Genomic DNA, 14,125 nt, shown 5'->3' on the forward strand with positions numbered 1-14,125 from the left:
ATTATCTCTTTTCTCTCTCTCACTACACACACACACACACACACACGCACACACACACACACACACATATATATATATATATATATATATATATATATGTTATCATAATCAAATGTAACACAATTATTATGATATAGGCATGATAACACATGATTCATAAATTGCATAATCCATTGAACAGGCCCTTATTAAGCATTATTTATTTACTGATCTCGTTATTCTGTTAAAATATGTTGAAATAAGCATATGAAAACATGATTTATGTAAATCTGTATTAACATAAACAACAAACAGTGCGAAAGATGGTCTTTATTGAAATCATATGCATGGCAACCACAAATATGACAGTGATGGGTCATCACACGATAACATTGAAACAATATCGAAATAACATAAATACAATTTATAAGTCAAAAGGTTTAATCTGATATGGAACTGCATTAACGTTGTGAGAAACCGTACACAATGGGTTTCATAGTATGTCTGAACTGGATGACGTGAATACTTTGTAACCATTCAATTTTGATCTTCTCTTTCGTTTTATCTTCTCTTCCTAGAATCTATATTGTTCATGAGCATTTACACAATGTACTTCAAAATTATAATCCAATTGCCCTTGCTGCAATAAATTATTCTCCGATTGATCTGAAATTCAACCCTATCGAGGGGAAAATCCAGGTTTAAAGGACTTGCACATAAGAGTATAAGACATCTCCCAGATGTTTGGTGTCATTATCTACTGGGCATCTGTCTGTCTGGTCTGCCTGTCTGTCTGTTTGTCTGTCTGTCTCTCTCACTATATATATATATATATATATATATATATATATATATATATATATAAATATATCTTTATATATTCAAAATATTATTTATATATCTCTCTCTATATGTATATATCATATAGGAGATAAACAGATAAATTGTTCATAGTTCTCAACTATAGATATTATAAGAGGAATCTTAACATTAACATAACATTTCTTATTTCTCTGCCTATTTATTGTTATACATGGTTATTCACTTCTTCGTTTGTGGTATCTATAGCTTTTTTATGTCATTATGCTGAGCTCCACCCTCATTTTTCACATAGGGCATACTTCTATTCATAAAAATGTTATTGATGAAAGACTGATTTGTGTCTTTTTCTGATCATCATCCCGATTATAACAGTGATTGTATTCACCATTTATTGTGATAAGTAGACATCACAGAAAATCGTCATTACAGTTACTTTTGAATTTGCGTCGTCAGACAATACTTTACTCACAAGCAATTATTGACCATGTAAATGAAAACAGAACATGTCAGTAAATTCAATTTAATAGAACCTTGCAACTTATATGATGTAATCCTTGACAATTATGATTAATGATTATATTTCATAGATACTTCGTGAACTACCAACAATCCATGTGATCGAGTGGGGTTAGAATTGTCTCTCCTATAACATGAAGAGTTCATTTCCAAAATAGGCTAAGGCTGCGTTTATCTAAAAAAAAAAAATCTGAGGCAGAATCATGATTCTAAACGCGTTTGAAGCATGAAACGCAACCGGGTTTTCAAACGCGTTTAGAAACGCCGTTTTGAAACGCCCTTTCAAAGGGCGTTTTCAAACGCGTTTGAGACCACGATCGCCGTTCTGTGAGTAGATCAATGCAATGCCGTTTTGAAACGCGTTTATACCTCAAGGTCAAATCCCAGCTGTTTCCGGTTGTGCTCTCTACCCACTATTTGTGTGTGACTGAGGAGGCATGTTTGGTGGTATGCAGTTGACTTTTACTTCCCGCGTCAAACGGCGCAAAGCAGCTGTGCAGTGACACCACTCGAATCGCGATTGTTTAATGGTTAGATAAACGCGGCTCCCCGAGAATCGCATTTCAAAACACGTTGCAAACACCGTTCCAAACGCGGTTTAAAACGTGATTCTCTCTCTCAAGTTAGATAAACGCAGCCTCAAATACATCTTAAAGGAGAAAAACCTGGATTTTTATTTGCAATCATCGAGGTGCTTTCATGCAAATGACTTACGTACAATGGGAGTATCACATAATGGGATAAAGAAGATGTTAAAAAAATCTCCATGCATATACATTGAATTTTGAAGAATTTATATTTTGGGGAATTTGGGACTGAGCAACTTTGAACAAAACTTTTAGCACGGTGATGTACAACATGTAATTGGTGTTTTAGTTTCTGTGTCTCGAGTTTCTGTGACTTCATGTATTTTTCTTGGATGATGTAATATCTCTACAATTCTCCTCCTGATTTCTTCATCTTTCCGAAGAATTCATAGGCATAGAAGATTCTCAGCTAACAATCATGTTATATAATTTCATGTGGGTAATCTGGGAAGCTATACACAACTTAGAAAACTAACCAGCCTAGCATTACTCAGAGGTCAAAGTACAATAAAGCATGCACACTGGTCTCTGATTGGATCCCGCTGGATTAGTAACTTTTGAAACAGAACTCACTTTTCCTCACCTGATTTCTCCATTTTCTCAAAATACTTTCAACACGAAGAGTTTATTGTATGGGACTGCTTAAAATTAGCATGTTTCTGTCAAAAAGTTCAATTCGATTGAAAATGGATTTAGCACCTCTTGAAAAGGAACTTTTCAATATACTCCTTAAGGTGTAAAAAGTTAGTTTGTGCGACTGATATGGGCTTGATCTTTAAAAGTGAAATGAATTATTGCCATCAAATGCCAAAACGTGGCGCCGAAGCCATGTGCTTTTGATAGAAGTCAGCAACAGATATTTTGCTTACACTCATACACGATACCAAAGTACTCTTGTTGTTGGCGTTTTTCTTTTATATATATATATATATATATATATATATATATATATATATGTTACACAGTAGAATGCCAACTCATTTAATCTTGTCATATTTTTTCACATATATTTATATTCATATTTACCAAAAAAGACACTCAATAAAAACACTCGGCACAAAGGCAGAAGTGAGAAGTTTAGATAATAAGACTACGAGGGAGAGAGAATAATATTTAGAGATATGAGAGGGGCAGCGGTGTCCTGAAAAGGAATTCGAAAACGATCACCACAACGTATAATTAATTAAATGGACTCAATTCATCCCTCCCCCGCGATGAACAATCACGGGCAACGCCTCAGTAAGCATCGCATTGTGATGTCACGCGTTTGATGACGTCATCAGTCTCTCCTGTAGAGTCTGATGATGCCCTCTTCGTGCATTTTCTTCCACAATTCGCGCTCGTTGTCGACATCATGCGCGCCCGTCGAAGCCTTCGTGTGCTTGACGAATGCATTGTCGTAGAAATGTAGCGTGAAACGAGGGTCGTAGCCAAAGCCGTAGAGAGTGACTTCGTCACAAATATGAATGGCTAACAATGTCACTAAGGCACCTATTAAAGAGTATGAAAAGCAGAATTATAGAAATGTAACTTTTCGATGTTATAGTCATGCACACACCTTTACTATATTAATATCATATCATATTATATCATATCATATCATATCATATCATAAAATCATATCATTATCATATAATACATCATATATCATATCATATCATATATCATATCAAATCATTATCACATATCATATCATGATATCATATCATATCATATTTTATATATCATATCATATCACATCATATCATATCATATCATATCATATCATATCATATCATATCATATCATATCATAACATTTATCTCATATTGCATACGTGTATCATGCCAATTGACCGAGATAACCTTGATCACTAACCACTATTGATTAACCAACAACTGACCAATATATACCCGGGTATATACCTCACCTGTTGTGGGTCTGAAGGATTTACCGTTCAGAAACCGTGTGAAGACGTAGCGCGCGAAGTCAGGATGGAGCAGCTTGAGTCTGGAGGCAGAACCGGTGGTTTGGGTAGGGTACTGGGCAGCAAATTGCAAATTACCATGAAAAGACGTTTTAAACATATGTAATATAGTCCTATACACACTCGATAAGTCGTTATGGATGAATATGATATTGCATTCATGATATTTGGGTGACATACTTACGAAAACTCTTTTCGTATTTACAACAAAAAGAAGCAATGGTTGGGTTTTTTTTTTTTTTTTTTGGTCTTATCTTTTATTTTTGATAGGAGTACTTAGTAGTATGCAGTGTGCCATAAAATGATAATAAAATCTTTAAAAAAGGAAACTTGAATACATCATGTTTTTCAAAACTTACTAATTGCGTAAAGATGTTTTGAACAGAGGAGGGGGAATCTCTCTAACCATGTGCTCAGCATAATCCACATCGTACTGCTTGAACATGGCGAACACGGCGAGTGTGTCCTGAAACAAACGAAAAAGAAAGAAAAGTTTAACGAAACATTGCTATAATGACGATGAAATTCGATGGACTCAATCGAATCATGAATTTTTGTTAAATGTACACATATTTGGGTTTCATTCCCCTTTAAGAAATTGTTTTTTTGTTGGTTTGTGATATATATATATATATATATATATATATATATATACATAATATATGATATAATTTTGATTTTAATAAACAATCCGAATTTTCGAGGATCCTTCCTCTTCATCATGGATGACTGAAGAGGAAGGATCCTCGAAAATTCGGATTATTCATTAAAATCAAGATTGGCATTTAATGCATTTTACTGTTGTGACATTATTATTGCTATTTCTAGTACTGCCAATACGCGGAGCAACTTCAATAATATGTATATATATATATATATATATATGTATATATGTATATATAGATATATATATATATATGTATGTATATATATATATATATATATATATATATATATATATATATATATATGTATGTATATACATAAGAAGAACGAGTCTCAAATACGCCATGGATCCAACAAGAAGGTTTTTGGTTTTTTTTTTATCACAAAATTTTCAGCCTGCCTCAGCATGTGCACTACACTGACGAAGGCCTGAGGCAGGCTGAAAAATTTGTAATAAAAAAAAAAACCTTCTTGTTGGATCCATGGCGTATTTGAGACTCGTTCTTCTTATAATTACAACATTCGAAGTCCAACACGTGGAAAGTTCCAAGATGTATATATATATATATATATATATATATATATATATATATATTTGAAGAGTTTGTTCGCAAAAACCGATAAGTCCATAGTTGCCAAATGGAGATATTTGTGATTAAAGGTCGAGAAAGATAAAGAGAATAATAAGAAAATTTTGCTTCTTTTGACCAAAACTTCAAAAATGTACCTTTGTATGTAGTGACCAATATATCATTTAAAAGGTATTATTTTGTACTTTATGACAGAGACCATACTTCAAAATCTACACAAACGGACTTATCGGATTTTGCGAACAAACTCTTTATATATATATATATATATATATATATATATATATATATATATATAATAAATGAAATTAAACGATCAGTTCCATTTGTTGATGCGTCAATAAATCAATGCGTAGTTTTTATCATTTTTCATTTCCTCATCAAGAACAATGAGTAGAAAGGCAAACCTTGTCCTTTACCGCACTTGGATACAAAGACTCTGGAAAAAATACGTAGACGCTCATCTTTTCACCGACATCTTTTGCAAAACGCTTGCCGGCTAGCCCCGGTTCAGTCTTGAGAGAAGAGAAAGGGAAATAGGGTAAAAAAGGAGAGAAAGTGAGTATAATATTTTTCTTACTGGCAGAGATGAAAAAAAAAAAAACTTTAGAGAAATATAATTTCTTAAGCCAATGATTACGTAAGCTTTCAAGAGATGAAAAAAAAAACCTTTAGAGAAAAATTATTTTCACACTACTTTTCAAATTGACTGCGTGTACCTGTATGTATAGGTTTGTGTGTGTGGAGGTGTGTGTGCGTGTGTGGGGGGGGGGGGTTCTTTTTTTTTTTTGGGGGGGGGGGGGGCTTCACTGTCGTCCCTCAATTTCTGCCAGGAATGAATACAGTTAACATCTTGATGCAATATTAAAGCATTATCATTACATACTTGATTTGTCGCTCCCCGCAGTAGGCCTCAGAAAAGCAGTGAAATCATTACCTGAATACAAGATCGTGACTGTCAATCTCCACGCCCACATTGGATCCATTGAGGATCCCTCCAGAACCAACGACAGCACACCGTAGACACTGAGGGCGTTCTTCAAGAAGGAAGAGAGGCAGGTTGGTGAAGTTGCTGTTCGTGGTCATAGCAGCCAATTCTGAAGAGCCATATAGTAAACACAGTAAAGTCATTAAACCCACTGCTTCTGAGATGATATAGTTATTTCGTATAAAATTTCGTAGCATCCGGTTACGTCAGGCAGTCGGTTAAAGGGATTATGCAAGATTGACTGGTATCGATCTATAACAGGCCTACCCTCATTATCTCTCATATGTGGCTACAAAAATATCTAGTGTTATGTGCCATATCGGTATTTACGATAATTTTCAATTTTGCTTTTCTTCAGATTACTTAGATAAGCCCACAAAAACCTTTCGAACAAAAATTTTGTCAATGACATGCTATGTGAATTATCACTGATAGTTTCCCTGCAATCATGGCAATGTGTCTTGTTAATCTATGATCATCAACAATCATGGAAACATGCAATACTATGCTCCGTTCAGGGACATCCAAATGAACTGTCTTTTGTTAATCATGTTAGTACTTTACTACAGAGATTGACAGCTGATGTTAGTGACAGAATCTTTGTTTTGGAAGATTTCTTAATGGCGTATCCAAGTACAGCAATAATCTAAAGAAAAACTAGATATGTCGTCTTTGGGACATGATACATAATATGGTATAATTTTGAAATTGATAGGCAGAGGACTTTCTGAGCTAACCTCTGCACAACTTTTGAGGAGAAATAAAGAAAGAAGAATAAAGAATCAGTACAGATACAGGAGGTGATCCGAGAGGGTACTCAGATCACCTAATGATAGAAAAAAATAATGTTAAAATACAGGCCCGTAGCCAGGGGGGTGCGTCGGGTGCGTACGCACCCCCCCCCCAATTCTGAAAGGTCCACTTTTTCATAATAACTGTTTTTAGCAATTCTCATGATAACAATCCAAATAAATATAAAGACACATTATATGCTACGTAAATGTGGAAGAGTACGTTTAACAATGTTAAAAATAATTGTACGAAACCCTTTTGTTGTATGAACCATCGGATCGTCCCCATGCACACAAACACAAATGTTATGTATCAATTTGTGCGAGCTATTATTATATTTGCACTGCATGCCATGGCCCTTGGCGCGTGTGACCGGTGTTTTTTTTTTTTTTTTTTTTTCCACTGGCCGCCCGAGTACGTGCGATTCGTGGATGACATTGAGGTTGACACTTGCATTTTTTCACAGGAACAGAGGTAAGTGGATGAAAATCTAATAGCCTCAAGTTTACATATATGATAAAAATTAAAGAAATTTCCTCGAAATTACTATAATCGAAAACCTGAGACATTTTATATCTACGTCTCACAAAGATATAGTACATGTATATATAAGTACATGTTGGCATGATAATGCCTGGGAGTAGATTATTATGTCAACTATTTTCCATTATGAATGCATGCTCCAATCAAATTGTGAAAAGGTGGTCATGAATTAGCATTTCTTACGAACGATCAGGAGAGACAAAACAAAATGAAAGACCTGTCTTACTCCAGTTCTCTTGTAACACTCATTGGGCCATTATGCATGCCTAACGAATTATAATAGCTGCTTTTTCTAGCCCTTTTGCTAGTACCAATATTCGAGAAAAGAAACTGTACAATCTCCGTGCATAATCTATATAATGCTTTTAAACACACTTGCCTACTCGCCTTCAGCTGGCATTTGCTTACGGTTCCAACAAATTATTAGTTATACATTTTCTCATGTTGCGACAGTTCGATTGGTTCTCATTTTGAAGTGAGCCAAAACCTAAGAACATTCTCACTTATAATTTCCAAAGAGTATTATGCAGGCACGCAAACTCAATTTAGTTGTATTTCATTTAAATGTAATGGGTAAGAGGGTATGAGAGAGAATGCTGAGCTATGAAGTAAAATGGTAACGTAAAAAGTTTGTCAGATAGTATTACAAAAGCCTGAATATTGCAAGAGCTCCGGAGTAAAAACAGTCAGTGAAAAACCCTATGTATGATAGCATTGTGAGAGCGTTAGACTGCGTTGTGACGCATCGTTATTTAATTTACATTCTTTATTGATATATTTTTATCAATATCTCAGGTAATGAGTCGGATTAGATTACAATTCTCACTTACAGCTTTGTAGAAGTCTGAGTCAACAGTATCACACAGTACTTCAAGACGTATTATTGTACAAACGATTTCTTGAGCCTGCACCGTTTCAGGCTCTGTTCTGGATACGGCGGTAGAAACTCATTCTTTTTTGTTGTTTATTTTATCATTATTTACTAATCTCTTTTCTAACTTACAGGTAGCGGATTTCTTTGCAGGCCAAATTCGGAAATGTACTGTTGATTATTACTTATACATTTTCTCATGTTGTGACAGTTCTATTGGTTCTCATTTTAAAGTGAGCCAAAACCCAAGAACATTCTCACTTATAATTTCCAAAGAGTATTATGCAGGCACGCAAACTCATTTTAGCTGTATTTCATTTAAATGTAATGGGTAAGAGGGTATGAGAGAGAATGGAAAGTGCTGAGCTATGAAGTAAAATGGTAAAGTAAAAAGTTTGTCAGATAGTATTACAAAAGAAACTCATTCTTTTTCGTTTGTTTATTTGATCATTATTTACTTATCTCTCTTCTAACTTAAAGGTAGTGGATCTCTTTGCAGCCCAAATTCGAAAATGCCTAGAGACAGCTAGTAACCAAAATGCTACTATAATTTAATAAATAAGAAATAACCATTCCAGTATGTATCTTAGTGTGCACAGTAAGACAGATCAAATCAAATAGGAAAACATCTGAGCACTAAGCCTGAGGTCTGAATTTGCACTCAACTTCTTCCAATGGCTAACGGATGTTTAATTTTTGAATTTCACTGACCTCAAATTTCACAAAGAAAACAACCTTAGCATGATGGTTAATATGACATTTGACTGATATTGGAGATGTTTGCGAATCGGATCTACTACCTTTAATATTATTAAATCTAAAATGATTATTTGAAAGTTCGGAAATGCTGGAAATATCCTACCACAAGGAGGCAAAATATAAATGGTTCACATTTACAATTCATTTTGTTTTAAAATTTTTCTTATTTATTTTCGTTTTTGACAAACTCGCATACCAGGCTTCAGGCCTGCTAAGCGGGTATACAATAGAAAAAATAAAAGTTAAAACAACACCAGGAAAATCACTATTCTCAATTTTGCGGCGCGCTACGCGCGCAGAGTCTCGAACACAATTAAACTTTGCAACTTCCTGGCAAAATGAAGTTACTATTTCCTAGACGAAATACCGTAACGCGATTGCATGCAACAGACAAAAATACAAATTTCCTCGAGACTTTAAAACGTCATTAAAACAGTCAAAATTCACAATTTGCGGCGCGCTTCGCGCGCAAATTCTTATACAACTTTTGTAGTTCGGTCGTCCAAAGAATATATATATATATATATATATATATATATATATATATAATTGTGTGTGTGTGTGTGTGTCATCATTGGTATTGGTACCGAAGGTCCGTTTTTTAGTGACCGCACCCCCCCTTGAAAAATCCTGGCTACGGGCCTGAAATACATGACACATATTTAGATATTCTTTTGGCTACGTAAGTTATACGTTATGCCGAGGGCGTGATATGAATCAACACATGTCAATATACATTTGCCTTGCATTGGCCCTTAAACTCATCAAGATAGGGTCATTATGACTGTTGTGAGCTAGAATTCAAGGTGTGAACAGTTATAAACACGAAAACTATACCTATGTTTGAGATCATTCACTCACTACTTGTTGTAAATCACTCATTTTGTAGATCTTAGTTGATGAGTCTTTTCATTAGTTCATCAGGGAGGTGGAAGTTCCACCTCACTGCTTCATGCATCTATATTGTCATGATTAATGTACTTGTGATTTGAATCCTCTAAGGGTTGAAGTTCGACCTTGCCATTCGATGGTTTTCCGCGATTTAATAGATTTTTATCGTTTGTTTAGAACACTATCCCTGCAGAACGACTCAAGAAGTTTCATCAAAAGCAAAAACACAATTCAAGAAGCACATAACAGATTAGTAGCTTCCAAGAACGTGGATATAAACTGTATATAAGCGCTAATGTTATTTCCTTTAAGTGCACGTCGACTTTCGTGACGGCAGAAATTAAAAAGTGGTGTATGTTAACAGCAAACATCATCGATTACCATACGGTGGTACGCAGAACGTGTATTCAGTGAACAAACAATCCGGTAACCTGGCCAATGATGTAATGCATGTCGCCACTGGGTTGTGCTACCATCGATTTGGCTGCGTGTAAATATAAGATGTGCCATACTGTGATTTTGTTTCTTAATTCGCTCAATTCACAGCAGATGTTTGAAGTTAAATGCCACACAATCATGCTTACTTTGAAGGTAATTTTTTTTTTTTATGGACTGCTGGGATTTTTGCAATGTCGCTTGAAAAAGAACTAACAATAATTTTTCTTTTATGGTATTAAAGTTTTATTTGAATATGATTAGAAAGACTGCATGTCTATTATATGTGTTGCTATTACATTATTACTATGGATGATCGGTAATCATGCTAACATACTGACAACCACGGAAATGTCACACATTGCTTAACACTATACATGTACATGGAAAGAATATTACTCACGTTTCCTATCGACTCCTCTGTAGCCGAATGGCAAGCGGTAATGTTGCAGTTTGTGGAAGTTCTGATAACTTCGTATATCGTCATAGTCTGAAAATAATTTGATGTCTTCCATGAATCTCTCGCCGAACCATCTTGAAGTTCTGCTAATTGATCGAAGAGTCTTTGGGCACGTCTATGATATGTAAAATGGAATTAACATCATGTCATTCCTTCAAACTTTCGGCATTCCTCTTTTTAAAACAATTTGCACGTATACGTGATTATTATCATGTTTTTTCTTTACTACAATCAATATTGGATCTTATCATTTACTAGTACCATATCATCTTATGGTTTTTATCATCACAAGTAAACCTGAAGAATAGCTGCTCACAATATCGTTTTATCTTTGTCATAATCTCTGTTTTCATCCATCGTCGATACTAATACTAGTTTTGTTATCATCTGCGTGTCCATGTAAATCATGATTATAACTGATATCATGTGGGAGCGTGATTATCTTCATCTCAGTACGGACGGTACTTAATTTTACTATGTATAGTTTTATACTAAAGGAGAGTAGCAGGAGCAATTGTAGCAGTATAGCACTTGAACAAGTAAAGTATGTACAACTAGGCCTATAGCACCGAAGTAATTTTCAATAATGTAAGTAGTAAGTAGTAGTGTAAGTAGTAGTAGAAGTAGTAATATCAGCAGTGAACGTAGTAATGGTGATATATAGTAGTAGCATGATATACTACTACTTCTAGTAGTAGTAGTAGTAGTAGTAGTAGTAGTAGTAGCAGCAGCATTGGTATAGTAACGGTCGAGTAGTGGTGTAGTAGATAGTAAAAGTATGGTAGTAGGAGACTATAGCAGTTTTAGATAGTACCAGCATCTACAAGTATAAATTAGTAGTAATCTGTTGGATGGTCAGATGTCGACTGTACACATAATTCATCACTGCCGCTTACAGATTTAGGAAGCGATGTGTCTTTGAGGAATGGCAATTTATTGACGGGGACATTATCAATGTTGCTGGGGAACCTTGGTTCCTCCAAGGGAAGTTGCCGTAACATGTCCTCCTGTCGCTGGCGTTCGAGTATCAATTGCTGCCGGTGCGAGGTGGCTTCGCTTTGACGCTGCCCACTTGACCCATTCCTTTCGGCCACAAGTCTCCTTATGACGCTCATTGCCTCGTGGAATTCAGCTTGACCGTCCCGTCCCCTACCCGTGTCGTTCCACCTCTCCGCGACGTGTTGCAGAAGCGTTTCTAGTGGAACGCCTTTGTCTGACCAGGACTCACGGTCAGATAAGGGAGAGCTGGAGTTTCGGTCTCGACCTACCATGAGCTCGTGTCGCATTGACTCGACTGCCCCACTGGCATTCCTCAAAGTCTGCAAGGCATCCCTCGACAGAACATAAAACTTCTTGTGTACGTTGCGCGCTGAGAACACCCTCTCATTGAAAGTCATTCCAACCAGGGTCACAAGAACGTATAAACTAGCACCGGTGAGCGCAACATACATTGGGATGCGCGTGACGGGTATCCGGCAAGGTTTGGGGTGCATGCTGATGGATAGCTGTTATTGAGATATGCTGAATGGTACCAACAAGCTGACTTTCAGATTCTACACGGAGACTGGCTTTCTCAGGATCTGGAGAGGAAGGGGAGAAATAATGAAACTCGTTTATTTCATTCCAACAGAACAATGACCACGAGTCGAAAAGGTCCACAAAAAGCCCACGAGTTCAACCCTTATTAGTAAATACGGCCCAAGAGTTCGACGTAATGCGTCATGGGTCTTAACCGGTCTCGTGGGCTTTGGTTGTTTATTGTCGCCTTGTTTGCTTAGTGTCGACTCGTGGGGCGTATAACTCGTGGGCTGTGTGATTCGTGGGTGTCGTACTCGTGACGTGCACCCGTTTCACAAATACGCGAAGACTCCAGCAACCAAAAGTTTCTGGCGACCATGGACAATCACTCGGCGACTGGTTGCTGACCCAATATCGACCTATTGCCAAAAGGTTGCCGACCATGTCTAAACAATTTGATGACTGGTTGAACGTTTTGCGAACGTGCTGCAAACAACAGCAGAATGATGAATAGGCGACTGCTGGCGGAAAGGTTTGCAAAAGGTCTTCAACTGGTCGGCTAATGGTAGGCGACTTAATGACGACCACTACAAATTTGCTGATTTCCATTTTGGGTTCGGCAACATTATTTCATGATTACATTTAATGCGCACGCACGTGGACGTAGACGCTCTAGAAAAATTGTTTTCTTTAGAAATTTTTATTAAGTGCAATCTGGTTGACAACCACTTGGCAAATGGTCTACGATCAGTCTTTATGTGTTCGGCAATTGGTCAGCAACTGGTTGCAACTGGTTGCCTACCAAACATGCAAAGAGTGTGACACCACTGCAGACCAGTCCTAAAGGGGTTAGCAACCAGTTTGCACTTGTTGCCGACCTTTTTTTTTTACGACAACCATTTTCCAACTCCCCAAAAAATCCTTTTTTACGACATGTGACAACCTACTGCCGACCACTGACCAGTGATTTCAGAGGTCTTAGATTCATTAAAATGGTTGGCGACTGGTTTTCGCTCATGTGTGACCAGGACCTAACCTCTAATAATCAAAACAAAACGCAATTCTTCCATGGCTCTATTGCATAAGTAGATGCAATCCAACATGTTTAAGTCAGGAAAATCAAACATAAGTATCAGCCAATCAGAATGACGTATTCCTGATTATGTTTGATATTCTCAATTATGTTTGATTTCAAATTTCATGCAACAGGGCCCAGTGTTCATTGGATATCACATCACACGAAGTATTCACTCTTTGAAAACGAATAAATTCAAGTTTTGTCATGCAAAAATTTTATCTTTCTGAACTGACATCGCTCTATTCTTTCTAAATGCTTAGATTTCCCTTTGGTAAGCAGAAAACTTGGAGTTAATATAGCATAGAAACTCAAATTACGGGACAATAATTTATTCATATGGCTATTACATGCGCGTTCTTCTGAAATAGTTGAGGGGAACTGATCATGCTTGCGAAAGGGGCTGCAGCAAGTAACCATGTAACCATGTAACCATGGCAAGAGTAATCAAAAGGATAAAAAATTCCCATAACAATAATGAGAGTAATAGTAATTTCAGTTCAGTTCAGTTCAGTTTTTATTTCTGCATTTCAAAATCAATACAAATCAACAAATCAACAGAATACTTACATAGTCATTTACACAGCTAATATTCGTAACGTTTGGATCTTACATACATTTTCTTTTTTTCAAGAACGAATATCATATATGAAAGGAAGCAATAGGA

The 14,125-nt window shown here is 36.2% G+C and overlaps 1 pseudogene; it reads right to left on the reverse strand.

Annotated features, from left to right (window-relative positions):
- Nucleotides 1–2,973: 2,973 nt before the first annotated feature.
- Nucleotides 2,974–14,125, reverse strand: part of LOC140242170 (alpha-N-acetylgalactosaminide alpha-2,6-sialyltransferase 2-like) — a 32,424-nt pseudogene continuing 21,272 nt past the window's right edge.

The sequence above is a fragment of the Diadema setosum genome, chromosome 18, assembly GCF_964275005.1.
Source record: "Diadema setosum chromosome 18, eeDiaSeto1, whole genome shotgun sequence".
Classification (NCBI taxonomy): Eukaryota; Metazoa; Echinodermata; class Echinoidea; order Diadematoida; family Diadematidae; genus Diadema; species Diadema setosum.